Source organism: Triticum dicoccoides, chromosome 4A (assembly GCF_002162155.2).
Source record: "Triticum dicoccoides isolate Atlit2015 ecotype Zavitan chromosome 4A, WEW_v2.0, whole genome shotgun sequence".
In the NCBI taxonomy this organism is placed as follows: Eukaryota; Viridiplantae; Streptophyta; class Magnoliopsida; order Poales; family Poaceae; genus Triticum; species Triticum dicoccoides.
This window is the reverse complement of record NC_041386.1, coordinates 640179698-640201526: the sequence shown is the minus strand read 5'-3', so window position 1 is coordinate 640201526 and position 21829 is coordinate 640179698. Positions and strand designations below refer to the sequence as shown.

At 44.3% G+C, this 21829-nt stretch overlaps 1 pseudogene; it reads right to left on the bottom strand.

Moving 5' to 3' along the window:
* Window positions 1-14959: 14959 nt before the first annotated feature.
* LOC119283942 lies at window positions 14960-18834 on the bottom strand (annotated as a pseudogene).
* Between the last annotated feature and the right edge of the window lie 2995 nt (window positions 18835-21829).

The following is a 21829-nucleotide window of genomic DNA, read 5'->3' as shown; positions in this document are numbered from 1 at the left end:
CAAAGCGGAATGAATAAAATCGAAAATACAATGGAGCATATTATTATTCTCACCAAAAGCAATTAAGTTCCTCCGTCTTGTTTTTTTCATGACCAGACCAAGAAGAGCGTCGTTGTTTCACTAAAATCATAGGTGAACACACCACCAAACAAACATTTCTAGAAAACTGAGATCTCCCGATTACCAAAGCAAACAAGCAGAACATATGGACGCTGAGAGCACCCTTGTTGCACCTTGACGGCCATGTGCGCTTGGCAAGCAAACCAGATCGGTGTATATATATGTAACCTATGCACCGATGGCTCCAAGAGAAGCGCGATAGACGCAAACAATGAGAAAATATGTACAGAACTGCCGAATAACCGTCACTGTACTCATGCACCCGGACCGGAAGGAATAGAATGCTACACTCATAAAGCAAAATTTTCATCCTTTTGATGCTGATGATATATGTAGGATCTCAATGCCGAGGTCGGATGCGAGAGACTGCATTGCTTGGCACCCTGAAAAGAACGGGATATTCACAGTTAGGAGTGCTTATAATTTGGCGATGGCTATCAAGAATAGTCGACTCTGGAACCCTCTAGCTCGACGAACAACCCAGATAATCGCAGCATATGGGACCTCATTTGGAAGGCTGACGTCCCACCGAAGGTGAGAATATTTGGATGGAGGGTAGCGACAAACACTCTGACTATGAACAGAGGCAGAATCAGAATTCCTCAAAGTCTAGGGCTAAAATTAACTGACTAATTATAATGTCTAATACTACGCACATCAATGTGCGTTATAAGTATGACACAAAATCACATTCAAGACGAAATAAAAATTCCTTCTTATCACGAGAGGAAAATCCATAAAAGAAATAGTTTAACAAAGCGTATCATTGCAAACATGGTTTGGTACCAATTCTTATCACAAATGGCAGACCACAGCAGAGTTCCATTTGCTATTTTAAGCTTCCCGGGCTGCTTTCCTCCAAAGCGGAATGAATAAAATCAAAAATACAACGGAGCATATTAGTATTCTCACCAAAAGCAATTAAGTTCCTCCGTCTCGTTTTTTTCATGACCAGACCAAGAAGAGCGTCGTTGTTTCACTAAAATCACAGGTGAACACACCACCAAACAAACATTTCTAGAAAACTGAGGTCTCCCGATTAGCAAAGCAAACAAGCAGAACACATGGACGCTGAGAGTACCCTTGTTGCACCTTGACGGCCATGTGCGCTTGGCAAGCAAACCAGATCGGTGTATATATATGTAACCTATGCACCGATGGCTCCAAGAGGAGCGCGATAGACGCAAACAATGAGAAAATATGTACAGAACTGCTGAATAACCGTCACTGTACTCATGCACCCGGACCGGAAGGAATAGAATGTTACACTCATAAAGCAAAATTTTCATCCTTTTGATGCTGATGATATATGCAGGATCTCAATGCCGAGGTCGGATGCGAGAGACTGCATTGCTTGGCACCCTGAAAAGAACGGGATATTCACAGTTAGGAGTGCTTATAATTTGGCGATGGCTATCAAGAATAGTCGGCTCTGGAACCCTCTAGCTCGACGAACAACCCAGATAATCGCAGCATATGGGACCTCATTTGGAAGGCTGACGTCCCACCGAAGGTGAGAATATTTGGATGGAGGGTAGCGACAAACACTCTGGCTATGAACAGAGGCGGAATCAGAATTTCTCAAAGTCTAGGGCTAAAATTAACTGACTAATTATAATGTCTAATACTACGCACATCAATGTGCGTTATAAGTATGACACAAAATCACATTCAAGACGAAATAAAAATTCATTCTTATCACGAGAGGAAAATCCATAAAAGAAATAGTTTAACAAAGTGTATCATTGCAAACATGGTTTGGTACCAATTCTTATCACGAATGACAGACCACGGCAGAGTTCCATTTGCTATTTTAAGCTTCCCGGGCTGCTTTCCTCCAAAGCGGAATGAATAAAATCAAAAATACAACGAAGCATATTATTATTCTCACCAAAAGCAATTAAGTTCCTCCGTCTCGTTTTTTTCATGACCAGACCAAGAAGAGCGTCGTTGTTTCACTAAAATCACAGGTGAACACACCACCAAACAAACATTTCTAGAAAACTGAGATCTCCCGATTAGCAAAGCAAACAAGCAGAACACATGGACGCTGAGAGTACCCTTGTTGCACCTTGACGTCCATGTGCGCTTGGCAAGCAAACCAGATCGGTGTATATATATGTAACCTATGCACCGATGGCTCCAAGAGGAGCGCGATAGACGCAAACAATGAGAAAATATGTACAGAACTGCCGAATAACTGTCACTGTACTCATGCACCCGGACCGGAAGGAATAGAATGTTACACTCATAAAGCAAAATTTTCATCCTTTTGATGCTGATGATATATGTAGGATCTCAATGCCGAGGTCGGGTGCGAGAGACTGCATTGCTTGGCACCCTGAAAAGAACGGGATATTCACAGTTAGGAGTGCTTATAATTTGGCGATGGCTATCAAGAAATAGTTGGCTCTAGAACCCTCTAGCTCGACGAACAACCCAGATAATCGCAGCATATGGGACCTCATTTGGAAGGCTGACGTCCCACCGCAGGTGAGAATATTTGGATGGAGGGTAGTGACAAACACTTTGGCTATGAACAGAGGCGGAATCAGAATTTCTCAAAGTCTAGGGCTAAAATTAACTGACTAATTATAATGTCTAATACTAAGCACATCAATGTGCGTTATAAGTATGACACAAAATCACATTCAAGACGAAATAAAAATTCATTCTTATCACGAGAGGAAAATCCATAAAAGAAATAGTTTAACAAAGCGTATCATTGCAAACATGGTTTGGTACCAATTCTTATCACGAATGGCAGACCACAGCAGAGTTCCATTTGCTATTTTAAGCTTCCCGGGCTGCTTTCCTCCAAAGCGGAATGAATAAAATCGAAAATACAACGGAGCATATTATTATTCTCACCAAAAGCAATTAAGTTCCTCCGTCTCATTTTTTTCATGACCAGACCAAGAAGAGCGTCGTTGTTTCACTAAAATCACAGGTGAACACACCACCAAACAAACATTTCTAGAAAACTGAGATCTCCCGATTAGCAAAGCAAACAACCAGAACACATGGACGCTGAGAGTATCCTTGTTGCACCTTGACGGCCATGTGCGCTTGGCAAGCAAACCAGATCGGTGTATAGATATGTAACCTATGCACCGATGGCTCCAAGAGGAGCGCGATAGACGCAAACAATGAGAAAATATGTACAGAACTGCCGAATAACCGTCACTGTACTCATGAACCCGGACCGGAAGGAATAGAATGTTACACTCATAAAGCAAAATTTTCATCCTTTTGATGTTGATGATATATGTAGGATCTCAATGCCGAGGTCCGGTGCGAGAGACTGCATTGCTTGGCACCCTGAAAAGAACGGGATATTCACAGTTAGGAGTGCTTATATTTGGCAATGGCTATCAAGAATAGTTGGCTCTGGAACCCTCTAGGTCGACGAACAACCCAGATAATCGCAGCATATGGGACCTCATTTGGAAGGCTGACGTCCCACCGAAGGTGAGAATATTTGGATGGAGGGTAGCGACAAACACTCTGGCTATGAACAGAGGCGGAATCAGAATTTCTCAAAGTCTAGGGCTAAAATTAACTGACTAATTATAATGTCTAATACTACGCACATCAATGTGCGTTATAAGTATGACACAAAATCACATTCAAGACGAAATAAAAATTCATTCTTATCACGAGAGGAAAATCCATAAAAGAAATAGTTTAACAAAGCGTATCATTGCAAACATGGTTTGGTACCAATTCTTATTAGGAATGGCAGACCACAGCAGAGTTCCATTTGCTATTTTAAGCTTCCCGGGCTGCTTTCCTCCAAAGCGGAATGAATAAAAGAGAAAATTCAACGGAGCATATTAGTATTCTCACCAAAAGCAATTAAGTTCCTCTGTCTCGTTTTTTTCATGACCAGACCAAGAAGAGCGTCGTTGTTTCACTAAAATCACAGGTGAACACACCACCAAACAAACATTTCTAGAAAACTGAGGTCTCCTGATTAGCAAAGCAAACAAGGAGAACACATGGACGCTGAGAGTACCCTTGTTGCACCTTGACGGCCATGTGCGCTTGGCAAGCAAACCAGATTGCTGTATATATATGTAACCTTTGCACCGATGGCTCCAAGAGGAGCGCGATAGACGCAAACAATGAGAAAATATGTACAGAACTGCCGAATAACCGTCACTGTACTCATGCACCCGGACAGGAAGGAATAGAATGTTACACTCATAAAGCAAAATTTTCATCCTTTTGATGCTGATGATATATGTAGGATCTCAATGCCGAGGTCGGGTGCGAGAGACTGCATTGCTTGGCACCCTGAAAAGAACAGGATATTCACAGTTAGGAGTGCTTATAATTTGGCGATGGCTATCAAGAATAGTCGGCTCTGGAACCCTCTACCTCGACGAACAACCCAGATAATCGCAGCATATGGGACCTCATTTGAAAGGCCGGCGTCCCACCGAAGGTGAGAATATTTGGATGGAGGGTAGCGACAAACACTCTGGCTATGAACAGATGCGGAATCAGAATTTCTCAAAGTCTAGGGCTAAAATTAACTGACTAATTATAATGTCTAATACTATGCACATCAATGTGCGTTATAAGTATGACACAAAATCACATTCAAGACGAAATAAAAATTCATTCTTATCACCAGAGGAAAATCCATAAAAGAAATAGTTTAACAAAGCGTATCATTGCAAACTTGGTTTGGTACCAATTCTTATCACGAATGGCAGACCACAACAGAGTTCCATTTGCTATTTTAAGCTTCCTGTGCTGCTTTACTCCAAAGCGGAATGAATAAAATCGAAAATACAACGGAGCATATTATTATTCTCACCAAAAGCAATTAAGTTCCTCCGTCTCGTTTTTTTCATGACCAGACCAAGAAGAGCGTCGTTGTTTCACTAAAATCACATGTGAACACACCACCAAACAAACATTTCTAGAAAACTGAGATCTCCTGATTAGCAAAGCAAACAAGCATAACACATGGACGCTGAGAGTACCCTTGTTTCACCTTGACGGCCATGTGCGCTTGGCAAGCAAACCAGATCGGTGTATATATATGTAACATATACACCGATGGCTCCAAGAGGAGCGCGATAGACGCAAACAATGAGAAAATATGTACAGAACTGCCGAATAACCATCACTGTACTCATGCACCCGGACCGGAAGGAATAGAATGTTACACTCATAAAGCAAAATTTTCATCCTTTTGATGCTGATGATATATGTAGGATCTCAATGCCGAGGTCGGATGCGAGAGACTGCATTGCTTGGCACCCTGAAAAGAACGGGATATTCACAGTTAGGAGTGCTTATAATTTGGCGATGGCTATCAAGAATAGTCGGCTCTGGAACCCTCTAGGTCGACGAACAACCAAGATAATCGCAACATATGGGACCTCATTTGGAAGGCTGACGTCCCACCGAAGGTGAGAATATTTGGATGGAGGGCAGCGACAAACACTCTGGCAATGAACAGAGGCGGAATCAGAATTTCTCAAAGTCTAGGGCTAAAATTAACTGACTAATTATAATGTCTAATACTACGCACATCAATGTGCGTTATAAGTATGACACAAAATCATATTCAAGACGAAATAAAAATTCATTCTTATCACGAGAGGAAAATCCATAAAAGAAATAGTTTAACAAAGCGTATCATTGCAAACATGGTTTGGTACCAATTCTTATCACGAATGGCAGACCACAGCAGAGTTCCATTTGCTATTTTAAGCTTCCCGGGCTGCTTTCCTCCAAAGCGGAATGAATAAAATCGAAAATACAACGGAGTATATTATTATTCTCACCAAAAGCAATTAAGTTCCTCCGTCTCGTTTTTTTCATGAGACCAAGAAGAGCGTCGTTGTTTCACTAAAATCACAGGTGAACACACCACCAAACAAACATTTCTAGAAAACTGAGATCTCCCGATTAGCAAAGCAAACAAGCAGAACATATGGACGCTGAGAGTACCCTTGGTGCACCTTGACGGCCATGTGCGCTTGGCAAGCAAACCAGATCGGTGTATATATAGGTAACCTATGCACCGATGGCTCCAAGAGAAGCGCGATAGACGCAAACAATGAGAAAATATGTATAGAACTGCCGAATAACCGTCACTGTACTCATGCACCCGGACCGGAAGGAATAGAATGTTACACTCATAAAGCAAAATTTTCATCCTTTTGATGCTGATGATATATGTAGGATCTCAATGCCGAGGTCGGATGCGAGAGACTGCATTGCTTGGCACCCTGAAAAGAACGGGATATTCCCAGTTAGGAGTGCTTATAATTTGGCGATGACTATCAAGAATAGTCGGCTCTGGAACCCTCTAGCTCGACGAACAACCCAGATAATCGCAGCATATTGCACCTCATTTGGAAGGCTGACGTCCCACCGAAGGTGAGAATATTTGGATGGAGGGTAGCGACAAACACTCTGGCTATGAACAGAGGCGGAATCAGAATCTCTCAAAGTCTAGGGCTAAAATTAACTGACTAATTATAATGTCTAATACTACGCACATCAATGTGCGTTATAAGTATGACACAAAATCACATTCAAGACGAAATAAAAATTCATTCTTATCACGAGAGGAAAATCCATAAAAGAAATAGTTTAACAAAGTGTATCATTGCAAACATGGTTTGGTACCAATTCTTATCACGAATGGCAGACCACAGCAGAGTTCCATTTGCTATTTTAAGCTTCCCGGGCTGCTTTCCTCCAAAGCGGAATGAATAAAATCGAAAATACAACGGAGCATATTATTATTCTCACCAAAAGCAATTAAGTTCCTCCGTCTCGTTTTTTTCATGACCAGACCAAGAAAAGCGTCGTTGTTTCACTAAAATCACAGGTGAACACACCACCAAACAAACATTTCTAGAAAACTAAGATCTCCCGATTAGCAAAGCAAACAACCAGAACACATGGACGCTGAGAGTACCCTTGTTGCACCTTGACGGCCATGTGCGCTTGGCAAGCAAACCAGATCGGTGTATATATATGTAACATATGCACCGATGGCTCCCAGAGGAGCGCGATAGACGCAAACAATGAGAAAATATGTACAGAACTGCCGAATAACCGTCACTGTACTCATGCACCCGGACCGGAAGGAATAAAATGTTACACTCATAAAGCAAAATTTTCATCCTTTTGATGCTGATGATATATGTAGGATCTCAATGCCGAGGTCGGGTGCGAGAGACTGCATTGCTTGGCACCCTGAAAAGAACGGGATATTCACAGTTAGGAGTGCTTATAATTTGGCGATGGCTATCAAGAATAGTCGGCTCTGGAACCCTCTAGGTCGACGAACAACCAAGATAATCGCAGCATATGGGACCTCATTTGGAAGGCTGACGTCCCACCGAAGGTGAGAATATTTGGATGGAGGGTAGCGACAAACACTCTGGCAATGAACAGAGGCGGAATCAGAATTTCTCAAAGTCTAGGGCTAAAATTAACTGACTAATTATAATGTCTAATACTACGCACATCAATGCGCGTTATAAGTATGACACAAAATCATATTCAAGACGAAATAAAAATTCATTCTTATCACGAGAGGAAAATCCATAAAAGAAATAGTTTAACAAAGCGTATCATTGCAAACATGGTTTGGTACCAATTCTTATCACGAATGGCAGACCACAGCAGAGTTCCATTTGCTATTTTAAGCTTCCCGGGCTGCTTTCCTCCAAAGCGGAATGAATAAAATCGAAAATACAACGGAGCATATTATTATTCTCACCAAAAGCAATTAAGTTCCTCCGTCTCATTTTTTTCATGACCAGACCAAGAAGAGCGTCGTTGTTTCACTAAAATCACAGGTGAACACACCACCAAACAAACATTTCTAGAAAACTAAGATCTCCCGATTAGCAAAACAAACAACCAGAACACATGGACGCTGAGAGTACCCTTGTTGCACCTTGACGGCCATGTGCGCTTGGCAAGCAAACCAGATCGGTGTATATATATGTAACATATGCACCGATGGCTCCAAGAGGAGCGCGATAGACGCAAACAATGAGAAAATATGTACAGAACTGCCGAATAACCGTCACTGTACTCATGCACCCGGACCGGAAGGAATAAAATGTTACACTCATAAAGCAAAATTTTCATCCTTTTGATGCTGATGATATATGTAGGATCTCAATGCCGAGGTCGGGTGCGAGAGACTGCATTGCTTGGCACCCTGAAAAGAACGGGATATTCACAGTTAGGAGTGCTTATAATTTGGCGATGGCTATCAAGAAATAGTTGGCTCTAGAACCCTCTAGCTCGACGAACAACCCAGATAATCGCAGCATATGGGACCTCATTTGGAAGGCTGACGTCCCACCGCAGGTGAGAATATTTGGATGGAGGGTAGTGACAAACACTTTGGCTATGAACAGAGGCGGAATCAGAATTTCTCAAAGTCTAGGGCTAAAATTAACTGACTAATTATAATGTCTAATACTAAGCACATCAATGTGCGTTATAAGTATGACACAAAATCACATTCAAGACGAAATAAAAATTCATTCTTATCACGAGAGGAAAATCCATAAAAGAAATAGTTTAACAAAGCGTATCATTGCAAACATGGTTTGGTACCAATTCTTATCACGAATGGCAGACCACAGCAGAGTTCCATTTGCTATTTTAAGCTTCCCGGGCTGCTTTCCTCCAAAGCGGAATGAATAAAATCGAAAATACAACGGAGCATATTATTATTCTCACCAAAAGCAATTAAGTTCCTCCGTCTCATTTTTTTCATGACCAGACCAAGAAGAGCGTCGTTGTTTCACTAAAATCACAGGTGAACACACCACCAAACAAACATTTCTAGAAAACTGAGATCTCCCGATTAGCAAAGCAAACAACCAGAACACATGGACGCTGAGAGTATCCTTGTTGCACCTTGACGGCCATGTGCGCTTGGCAAGCAAACCAGATCGGTGTATAGATATGTAACCTATGCACCGATGGCTCCAAGAGGAGCGCGATAGACGCAAACAATGAGAAAATATGTACAGAACTGCCGAATAACCGTCACTGTACTCATGAACCCGGACCGGAAGGAATAGAATGTTACACTCATAAAGCAAAATTGTGATCCTTTTGATGCTGATGATATATGTAGGATCTCAATGCTGAGGTCGGATGCGAGAAACTGCATTGCTTGGCACCCAGAAAAGAACGGGATATTCACAGTTAGGAGTGCTTATAATTTGGCGATGGCTATCAAGAATAGTCGGCTCTGGAACCCTCTAGGTCGACGAACAACCAAGATAATCGCAGCATATGGGACCTCATTTGGAAGGCTGACGTCCCACCGAAGGTGAGAATATTTGGATGGAGGGTAGCGACAAACACTCTGGCAATGAACAGAGGCGGAATCAGAATTTCTCAAAGTCTAGGGCTAAAATTAACTGACTAATTATAATGTCTAATACTACGCACATCAATGTGCGTTATAAGTATGACACAAAATCATATTCAAGACGAAATAAAAATTCATTCTTATCACGAGAGGAAAATCCATAAAAGAAATAGTTTAACAAAGCGTATCATTGCAAACATGGTTTGGTACCAATTCTTATCACGAATGGCAGACCACAGCAGAGTTCCATTTGCTATTTTAAGCTTCCCGGGCTGCTTTCCTCCAAAGCGGAATGAATAAAATCGAAAATACAACGGAGCATATTATTATTCTCACCAAAAGCAATTAAGTTCCTCCGTCTCGTTTTTTTCATGACCAGACCAAGAAGAGCGTCGTTGTTTCACTAAAATCACAGGTGAACACACCACCAAACAAACATTTCTAGAAAACTAAGATCTCCCGATTAGCAAAACAAACAACCAGAACACATGGACGCTGAGAGTACCCTTGTTGCACCTTGACGGCCATGTGCGCTTGGCAAGCAAACCAGATCGGTGTATATATATGTAACATATGCACCGATGGCTCCAAGAGGAGCGCGATAGACGCAAACAATGAGAAAATATGTACAGAACTGCCGAATAACCGTCACTGTACTCATGCACCCGGACCGGAAGGAATAAAATGTTACACTCATAAAGCAAAATTTTCATCCTTTTGATGCTGATGATATATGTAGGATCTCAATGCCGAGGTCGGGTGCGAGAGACTGCATTGCTTGGCACCCTGAAAAGAACGGGATATTCACAGTTAGGAGTGCTTATAATTTGGCGATGGCTATCAAGAAATAGTTGGCTCTAGAACCCTCTAGCTCGACGAACAACCCAGATAATCGCAGCATATGGGACCTCATTTGGAAGGCTGACGTCCCACCGCAGGTGAGAATATTTGGATGGAGGGTAGCGACAAACACTCTGGCTATGAACAGAGGCGGAATCAGAATTTCTCAAAGTCTAGGGCTAAAATTAACTGACTAATTATAATGTCTAATACTATGCACATCAATGTGCGTTATAAGTATGACACAAAATCACATTCAAGACGAAATAAAAATTCATTCTTATCACGAGAGGAAAATCCATAAAAGAAATAGTTTAACAAAGCGTATCATTGCAAACATGGTTTGGTACCAATTCTTATCACGAATGGCAGACCACAGCAGAGTTCCATTTGCTATTTTAAGCTTCCCGGGCTGCTTTCCTCCAAAGCGGAATGAATAAAATCGAAAATACAACGGAGCATATTATTATTCTCACCAAAAGCAATTAAGTTCCTCCGTCTCATTTTTTTCATGACCAGACCAAGAAGAGCGTCGTTGTTTCACTAAAATCACAGGTGAACACACCACCAAACAAACATTTCTAGAAAACTGAGATCTCCCGATTAGCAAAGCAAACAACCAGAACACATGGACGCTGAGAGTATCCTTGTTGCACCTTGACGGCCATGTGCGCTTGGCAAGCAAACCAGATCGGTGTATAGATATGTAACCTATGCACCGATGGCTCCAAGAGGAGCGCGATAGACGCAAACAATGAGAAAATATGTACAGAACTGCCGAATAACCGTCACTGTACTCATGCACCCGGACCGGAAGGAATAGAATGTTACACTCATAAAGCAAAATTTTGATCCTTTTGATGCTGATGATATATGTAGGATCTCAATGCTGAGGTCGGATGCGAGAAACTGCATTGCTTGGCACCCAGAAAAGAACGGGATATTCACAGTTAGGAGTGCTTATAATTTGGCGATGGCTATCAAGAATAGTCGGCTCTGGAACCCTCTAGCTCGACGAACAACCCAGATAATCGCAGCATATGGGACCTCATTTGGAAGGCTGACGTCCCACCGAAGGTGAGAATATTTGGATGGAGGGTAGCGACAAACACTCTGGCTATGAACAGAGGTGGAATCAGAATTTCTCAAAGTCTAGGGCTAAAATTAACTGACTAATTATAATGTCTAATACTACGCACATCAATGTGCGTTATAAGTATGACACAAAATCACATTCAAGACGAAATAAAAATTCATTCTTATCACGAGAGGAAAATCCATAAAAGAAATAGTTCAACAAAGCGTATCATTGCAAACTTGGTTTGGTACCAATTCTTATCACGAATGACAGACCACAGCAGAGTTCCATTTGCTATTTTAAGCTTCCCGGGCTGCTTTCCTCCAAAGCGGAATGAATAAAATCGAAAATACAACGGAGCATATTATTATTCTCACCAAAAGCAATTAAGTTCCTCCGTCTCGTTTTTTTCATGACCAGACCAAGAAGAGCGTCGTTGTTTCACTAAAATCACATGTGAACACACCACCAAACAAACATTTCTAAAAAACTGAGATCTCCCGATTAGCAAAGCAAACAAGCAGAACACATGGACGCTGAGAGTACCCTTGTTGCACCTTGACGGCCATGTGCGCTTGGCAAGCAAACCAGATCGGTGTATATATATGTAACATATGCACCGATGGCTCCAAGAGGAGCGCGATAGACGCAAACAATGAGAAAATATGTACAGAACTGCCGGATAACCATCACTGTACTCATGCACCTGGACCGGAAGGAATAGAATGTTACACTCATAAAGCAAAATTTTCATCCTTTTGATGCTGATGATATATGTAGGATCACAATGCCGAGGTCGGGTGCGAGAGACTGCATTGCTTGGCACCCTGAAAAGAACGGGATATTCACAGTTAGGAGTGCTTATAATTTGGCGATGGCTATCAAGAATAGTCGGCTCTGGAACCCTCTAGGTCGACGAACAACCAAGATAATCGCAGCATATGGGACCTCATTTGGAAGGCTGACGTCCCACCGAAGGTGAGAATATTTGGATGGAGGGTAGCGACAAACACTCTGGCTATGAACAGAGGCGGAATCAGAATTTCTCAAAGTTTAGGGCTAAAATTGACTGACTAATTATAATGTCTAATACTACGCACATCAATGTGCGTTATAAGTATGACACAAAATCATATTCAAGACGAAATAAAATTTCATTCTTATCACGAGAGGAAAATCCATAAAAGAAATAGTTTAACAAAGCGTATCATTGCAAACATGGTTTGGTACCAATTCTTATCACGAATGGCAGACCACAGCAGAGTTCCATTTGCTATTTTAAGCTTCCCGGGCTGCTTTCCTCCAAAGCGGAATGAATAAAATCGAAAATACAACGGAGCATATTATTATTCTCACCAAAAGCAATTAAGTTCCTCCGTCTCGTTTTTTTCATGACCAGACCAAGAAGAGTGTCGTTGTTTCACTAAAATCACAGGTGAACACACCACCAAACAAACATTTCTAGAAAACTGAGATCTCCCGATTAGCAAAGCAAACAAGCAGAACACATGGATGCTGAGAGTACCCTTGTTGCACCTTGACGGCCATGTGCGCTTGGTAAGCAAACCAGATCGGTGTATATATATGTAACCTATGCACCGATGGCTCCAAGAGGAGCGCGATAGACACAAATAATGAGAAAATATGTACAGAACTGCCGAATAACCGTCACTGTACTCATGCACCCGGACCGGAAGGAATAGAATGTTACACTCATAAAGCAAAATTTTCATTCTTTTGATGCTGATGATATACGTAGGATCTCAATGCCGAGGTCGGATGCGAGAGACTGCATTGCTTGGCACCCTGAAAAGAACGGGATATTCACAGTTAGGAGTGCTTATAATTTGGCGATGGCTATCAAGAATAGTCGGCTCTGGAACCCTCTAGCTCGACGAACAACCCGGATAATCGCAGCATATGGGACCTCATTTGGAAGGCTGACGTCCCACCGAAGGTGAGAATATTTGGATGGAGGGTAGCGACAAACACTCTGGCTATGAGCCTATGAAGAAGAACAAGTGCAGGCACACGATCACACTGGATGAGACCTGTGACATATGCGGGTGTGGGGATGAGGATGAATGCCATGCAGTTGTTAGCTGTACCAACAGTAGAGCGTTGAGATACAAAATGAGGGAGGAATGGGATCTTCCAGCAGAAAAACATTTTTGGAACACTGGTGAGGATTGGCTGCAAATCCTATTTGAGCACTGTCTCTGATAATGCACGTGCAAAAATCTCGCTGCTGTTGTGGAGATGCTGGCACCTGCGAGATAACTGCGTGCATGGAGACGGCAAGGAGCCAGTCATAGCGTCAGCTGCCTTTCTGTCGAGACTGGATAATGAATGGAAGAATGCGGCAGTAGCTGAACCGGCGCTCGATGGAAAAGGATGCGGGGCTCGGACCAATCTTTGCCCACGGGATCATGCAAGTCAGAAAATACAGTGGACTGCACCGACGAGAGGAACTGCTAAACTGAACACAGATGCGTCTTTCCTTCCTGACAGCAAACAGTGTTGGGGAGGCGCAGTAGCACGGGATCAGAAAGGGCACGTCTACTTGTCGATGGGCAGGAAGCTAGCTAGGCCCTGCAAATTGTGCTCAGGAGGCTGAGGGACAGACCTTGTTGATGGGTTTGCATGCTTTGGCATCTACTCCCTCCGTTCGGAATTATTTGTCTCGGAAATGGATGTATGTGGAACTAAAATATGTCTAGATACATCCACTTCTGCGACAAGTAATTCCGAACGGAGGGAATAGTTTTAACGGGCATAGCCTGGTGGAAAGCAGACTGCAAATCATTAGCTGATGATCTCAAAGAAGGTGGCCAGAACCGGTCAGCTACCTATGGATTGATCATGGATACAAGATCGTCACTGGCAAGTTTTGCTAGTCAACAGGTGATTCACATTGCCAGAGAACGAAATTCCCTTGCGCGTGAGCTTGCAGCAGAAGCTAGGAGAACAGGGGACCATTTCCTGATTGCAAATGTACCCGATGGGTTAAGGAGCCTAATGCTCTCTGAATGTAAGCCCCCACTGGAGTAAGCCTGTTTACTCTAGTCCTCAAAAAAAAAAAGTTGTGGTGTAACTGACACATGGCATCAGGTACACGTTCACAAACAAGCTTGCTTGGAGCAAGCAAAAGTTCCCTATGCTTTGTGCAACATCATCTACGATCTGTGTTGTAAAGCTGAACAATGCACAGTACTGTAAAATATTAGGAAAACAACTCGAATTAAATGGTCCCATATCGAATGAATGATGGTGATAGTTTAAGATATATGTCCACATAGCAAACTGTTCCAAGTCCCAAACACACTTCAATCTGTGCCATGTTGATGGCAGAGGGTTCCACGACTGGTTTGAGAAATTATTCCATATACATATGCCTAGATAATAATGCAAACTTAAGAGTATTTCAACGCACAGTACTGCGGCCCTGGCATCGCCACTACAGCCCTGAGTCGCGAGTATGTAGAACACATTATTCAGAATCACCTTTCTCTGAAATTGGAGCATCATCGACATTGCTACTGCAGGTTTTCTGAGTTCCCAGCACCATCTTTGTGGATTCTATCTGAACTCTTCGCGGACTCTTCATTCCGCGCACTCTTGGGGACATCACCCAAAGGATCAGACGCCTCTTGAGCTTCACATAGCAAGCTGCATCCATATTTGTTGACCGTGCCGGTACACTTTGGAGCAACTTCCCCACAAGGTGGAACCCTGACAATAAAGGGCATTCAGTTTCTATCTATATGTCAAGGAGTATAACACAAGGCAGAAAGTTACTGTGATCTACGGTACAAAAGCACAACTAAAATAATTCTGTCAACCAATTTGACGACACAAGGTGCTAGCTTTGTTCTGTTGACTGCCTTTTCTAACAACTGGCTAGTGCTTGCACACATTATGAAGTACTATACGAATAAACTGCAGAGTGATGAGATATTTGTAACTAGCCAGTACTGGACACATATAACATTTCTCAAGTAGAGTAGCATGGTACCTGAACTTTGATATAAAAACGATGCTAATCACAACAGAACATACTAGGCTCTAACTCCCAAGTATTGCTCTCGAGTAACATCTCAAACAGCAACACACTCATAGCTCAGTAATCACATTACCATAGAACATCTGAAACCAAACTACAAAAGCCAAAGGCCTAGAGCAACAAGGGGCATGTTAGAACAATTACAGACCCAAAAGAGCACTGAACTACTTGCAATTTATTTTCCACACAAAGAATACATTGGCATGCTTCAGCACCGAACTAACCTGTTCTCTGTGGCATGGATAGCGCATTCGAGGATGTTGACAAAGTCCCCCTCCTTGTTAACATTGGACCCATTGTTAATCAACTGTTGTGCATGATCTGCTGTCTTCTCCTCCTCCCCTTCTTGGTCGGTACCATCTGCCTCCTCACTATGCTTCAACGACGGATCCTTGTGCTCAACTCGAGGCATAGGAGTGTAGAAGCTGACAACTGGAATCAAATTACGAAAGCCATGATCATCGCACACCTTTCTCACCTCATTTGATTGTAGTTTGATCATGAAGACGCCAGCAACCGTGGTCACGAAGATGACATTTGCTCCCTCGGCAAAGCCCAACACTAGCACTCTAGTCTCTGCATCCACAAAAGCACTAATTGGGAGCAAACTGCCGAGGTAGATGACTCGGCTCAGCACCCATCGTGCATCAGTGATATCACTCGCCTCCCGTGCCCACAATTTGAGGTGCAAATTCATAACTTCATTAACACCTAGTCCGCCGTCCTCCGCCAGCATGATGTTACATTGGTCGATGTAGTCTGACTCAGGTGGATCAACCACAGCCAGACCGTGCCGTGCAAGGTCATACTCTAGGATGGACCCATCATCAAACATGAAGTAGAGCAAAGACCTCCCAACAAGCACACTGGAATAAAATGTGAAGCACATGGGCCAGAAGGGGTGCAATGAGGTCAGCTCGCCCCAGGTGCCAGTTTCTGACGAGTATATGCCTGCCCACGTGACACCGTCGTCGTCAGTGTCATCGTCAGTGTCTACGTTGTTGACAGAGAAGATGAACAACACGCAGAAAGGGCCCCCCAGGCAGTCGTGGTGGTCGCACCCGTCCGCTGTGCAGAACACGGCGGCAGGTGGGTACACAATCACGTTCGCACTTATGTTGTCGTAAGCCACGGGCGCCGGTATGCGCTGTTGGGCACCCGTGATTGGCTCCCACAGGAGAAATTCCTCGGTGTTTTGGCCCTTGGAGTTAGAGAGAAAGAGGACCCGACCGTGGCGGCAGTTGAGGGCCCGCCAGCACCGGCGGTCTGGAACGGTGAGTGAGAAGGACGATATTGTGGTGGGGATGAAGTCTGAGATGCTCTTGTCGCGACGGTCGTGCAGGAAGCCAAGCACGGGGGTTGTACGATGGAGCTCGTGGAGGCGACGGCGGAGGCTGGGACAGGTGACGGCGCAACCCCAGGCCTTGCAAACAAGGGAGGCACGGAGGAGGCAGGCTGGCTCATCGGGGGGGAAGCCGGAGGAGGATCTCTTCGAAGAGCTCACCCGGGAGCGTCAACAACTCTACTGCCATGGTGGTCTCTAGATCTGGATCTGGGTGGTTGAGTGGAATGCTTCAGCCCAAGCAGTTTGTTAAAAGGGGTTAGGCATGTCTCTCCTATTTGATCTGAAAATTATTTTCTTCCCTATTTGACATCGGTTCCGAATTTCCTTCCCAACACTACCCTCCATATTTTCAGCAAACGGTATTAATTGGCACATGAAAAGACACTTGTGTCCCTCATTTCTATAATAGTTTTCTTAGAAAAACACCTCAACAAAAGTGAGCCCACATGTCAGTCGTGTATATGGTGAACAGAGCAAGTGATAAAAATATGAAAAACGTTTATTTCCAACCGACTGATCTCTCATTTTGTAAACCTTGTCCCCTGCTCGACACGTGCCCTTGTGGGCTAGTCCACCGCTTCCCCTCAGCCTTATCCCTTCACTCTCCTCCACGCGTTCTCCACGTTCGTCTCTTTCCTTTCCCCATCTCTCGTTGTTCACATCCGAGAGGGGAGGGCTTCCATGGCAACGCCGACCACCAGCCGCCACTGCTGCGAATCGGGGCTTCCATGGCAACGCCGACCACCAGCCGCCACTGCTGCGAATCGGGAGGGATGACGGCAACCACCGCCTGCTGCATCCCGGCACAATTAGTTGCTGTTGGTGCCGCGAATGAGGGGCGTCGCAACCACCAGCTGTTGATCCTCACAGCCGGTGTTGCAACGCAGCACGAAGGCAGGAGGGCGACACCGCTCGCCGCCAGTGATGCACGCAGCACGCAGGAGGAGGCTGGGCTGCTCACCGCCGGTGTTGCAACGCAGTGCAAAGGCCGGAGGCGGGCGCCGATGCTGCAACGCAGCACGCAGGAGGAGGCTGAGCTGCTCGCCACCGGTGCTGCGTTGGAGCTTTTTGTCGCGTGCTAGAGTTGCAATGGAGCACCGCCCGGGGCTGCAATGGAGTGCTGCCGGAGCTGCAATGAAGCTTCACCGGAGACGTCGTCGGTGCATTGAAGTTTTCTTGCCGCGCTTGGTGTTGCCATGGAGCCGCACGCCAGTGGTCCCGGTGCTGCACGCCGGGCTCCCGGAGGACAGTCGGCGATGTAGCGGTCGCGGGCGGCTCTTGGAGCTGCGTTGCAGTGCTCGCCGATGGCTCGGTGCCGCGAGGTCCCACGACACATGTGCCACAATGGGTGCTGTGTTTCTCTCGTGAAATGGGATCAGAGGAGGAAGACATGGAGTGGGGCTGTGTTGCCGTGATCGAACGGCCACCAGGGGCAGATCGGACGGCTGGCTAGGCGGATGATTTAGCAGCCGCCTAAAAATATCCGGTCCTTCCCGCCGGTCATCCACACTTCGGCACCGCCCGTACAAGCTATGCCGGCTCCTGCCTAGAATCTGGTCGCCCATTCTGCATCCAACTATTGGCTCCCTGTCTGTGCTAGAGTTGCACTGCCCCCGTCCATGCCCGATCGCCATGAACTTTTTACAAATTCATTAACCTTTTTTCAAAACCCGTGAACTTGTTTCAAATCCATGTTTTTTTAAATTCATGTACAATTTTTCAACTCATGAACTTTTTTCAATTTTGCAGAGGATTCAAATGCGCGCACTTTTTCCAATTCATGAAAAAAATCAAACCCATGAATTTTTTTAATCCAAGACTTAAAAAAAATTCATGAACCTTTTCTGAAATCTGCAAACTTTTTCCAAATTCATGAATATTTTTGAATCACCAGTCGAGCAACACTCAAACTAATAAGGATACTAAAACTTGAGACTAAGAAGACTGAAAGGAAAACTGAATTTGACTGACATAAAGATGACACAAACTGAAAACATAAATTAAAAAAGGGGGTACCTAGCTGTCCCTTTGAAGAAGTGTTAATCAGTCCACACGGAGGGGGGCAATGAACTCCTGCAAAAAAAACATTCAAAAGAAATAAGAGGATCCGCAGGGCCCTACTCCGTTGTATATAACAAAACTAAAGCTCTTAGAGCGTTGCGAAAAACACAAAAAAAGAGAGGCAGAGCAAAACGTAGCCTGCAATTGGACCGAACTGAATGCCTAAAAATTGACCTAACCTTCAAGCCCAAATAGCTCCGTCTTGAGACCCGCCCCCACAAACAGGCAGCTCCTTCTTGGCTGCTACAGTCACTGGAAGCGACGCGGATGTCAGCAGGCTTGTTGCGCAGACCTGCAAAAATGATTTTGCTGTGAGTTGTATCTCTGACGTTCAAACATGTATCTCATCATGGTAGGATTCAACAACACTGACACTTCCATTCAATGCATTTCCAGCATGTATCTAATCTGGAAAAATGAAGAAATAATAACCGGGAAAAGAAGGACTAAAAAAGAAAATCATTGTGAAGAAATAAAATGAAGACTAAAGAAGTGAAATGGGAGATTTAGATATTCAGAAAACTGTCTGAAAACTTGCTAAACTAGCTAACTAACCTACCTACGCGGTAACTGGCACAACCAAATAAAATGACACCTAACACTGAAACTTCTGACAAAACTGAAGAAAATGACACCAAACAGTGAAACTAGTGAGGAAACTGATGAAAATGACACCTAATACTGAAACTATTGACGAAACTGAAGAACCAAATCCTCATGTGAGGAACAATAATAATGATAAAGTTGTGGCGATGTTATCTAAAAAAAGGGAAAATCTGAACAATCCTAGATAGTGACAGAACGTCAAAAAACGAACACTGGAAAAACCTTTGCCCAAACCTGGCCTGATCGCATAGTCTTGATGTTCAGTGAGTACTGAAGATGACTGAGAAGGTAGGACTGAAAGACTGAAGAAAGAGTGATTTTAAAAATTGAAGGACAAAATACATAAATCTGAAACAGAAGAAAACTGAGGACATATATACTGAAGGACTGAAATAAAAAACAAGAAACCTGATAGACTGAGGAATGACTGATAAGTAGGGATTTGAAAAATGAAAATCTAAGTGAGAAGGGACTTGCTGAATAATGAATAAACATGTGCACTGAAGATCAACAAACTGAATTTGAAAGAATGAGTCTGAAGACTGAAGTACTGAAGTAATAATAAGACAATGAAATTCAGAAAATAATAAAACAACAAAAATACTGATGACTAAAGAAATAATAAAACAACGATAATAATGTGCACTGATGGTCGCACCTTCCTCCCCACCGACGACAGCGAACCCTAAACCCTAAACCCTAAACCCTAAACCCTAAACCTGGTTCCGCACCCACCGACCGGCACACGGTGATGCCTCGCCCGACGGGACAGCTCCGCTGCCCTACCATCCATCCCTGCAGCTCCCGCCGGGAAAACTCGCCTTCATCCTTCCCCTCGGGGGACGGGCGCGGGTCCAGACCAGGTGGAAGAAAAAACCAGAACCCAATAGCCCACATCTTGATCCCCAAAACCCCTCTCACACGTGGAACACAGACACACCAGTGCGCCAAGATTCAGACTGAATCAACGCCTCAAAATTTGACTTAAAGCCAAATCAAAATCAGTCGACTGATTTTTAGCAAAAATGTAAAAATAAAAAGGGGTTACGATGTTAGACAACACAACTACAATTATTCTGTCAACCAATTTGATGACACAAGGTGCTAACTTCGCTCTGTTGACTGCCTTTTCTAACAACTGGCTGGAGTTTGCACAGATTATGAAGTGCTATGCGAGTAAGCTGCATAGTCATGAGATATTTGCAACTAGCTAGTACTCAAATTATGGAGTACTGGAGACGCATATAATAACAGTTCTCAAATAGAATAAGATAATTGCAGCCAGCCAGGATCCGTACTCTGGTACGGCGAGGGAAAAGGACGAAGCGGTGATGGGGTTGAAGCGGGGGACGCGCTTGTTTCTCCAGTCCTGGAGGAGGAAGCCGAGCACGGGGGGGTGCCCAGTGGAGCTCGTGGAGGCGGCGGCGGAATCCGGGGCGGGAGACGACGCAACCCCAGGCCTTGCAGACGAGGGAGGCGCGGAGGAGGCAGACCGGGTCGTCGGGTGGGAGGCGGAGGAGGAGGATGATCTTGCTCGTCCGGGAGCGCCGGCGGCGCTGCTGCCGTGGTGTGGTTGCTGGATCTAGGTGTGTGCTGGGGAATGGAGGAATGGAATGGTTCGGCTCAACCAGGTTGGAGATGGAGCCCAACTTTTCCACTGTACAAACAATGCCTTTCGAAATGAACCAAAAAACTGTTTTTTGAATGAGAATTTCTTAAATTTCCTCTTCCTGCAAATTATAACATTCTCCCCACGTCCAACAAAAGGAACTCAACATGATTTATTTTGTGGGAGCTGCTACGCATCGGCCGGCGGATATTTTTAAAAGCTCTGCCGCCTCGCAAGCGGTCAGGTTTGACGGAACGAGTGGCCAAGGGTCACCTTCTACCATTGCAACACATGCTGTGTTTTAGAATTGTTTTGCAACATGGGTTATGTTGCAGAAAATTTTGCAACATAAATCAAGTTGCGGATTATTTTTACAACAAATATCTTGTTGCAATTTTTTTTTGCAATAGAGGTCTCATTGGAATTTAATTTTTTTTATCCGAGGTCTTGTTACCATTATTTTTGCACCAAAGATCTGGTTGCAGAAACTCGTTGTAGCTAGCAGCAAGCAGCGACCACGTCGCCCGAAAGAAAGGCCGGTGATCCCTCGGGACGGCGGAGCGACGGGAAACGCAGCTCCTTGCTATGGACGCGGACACCGGTGCTCCCTTGGGACATCGGATGCAGCTCGAGTTCAGGTGTAGCGCGACGGCCGACGTTCATTGCGGAGCGGGCGGCGGTGCAAGCAGCGCGAGGAGGCGTCGACTTAACGGGAAGCTTGG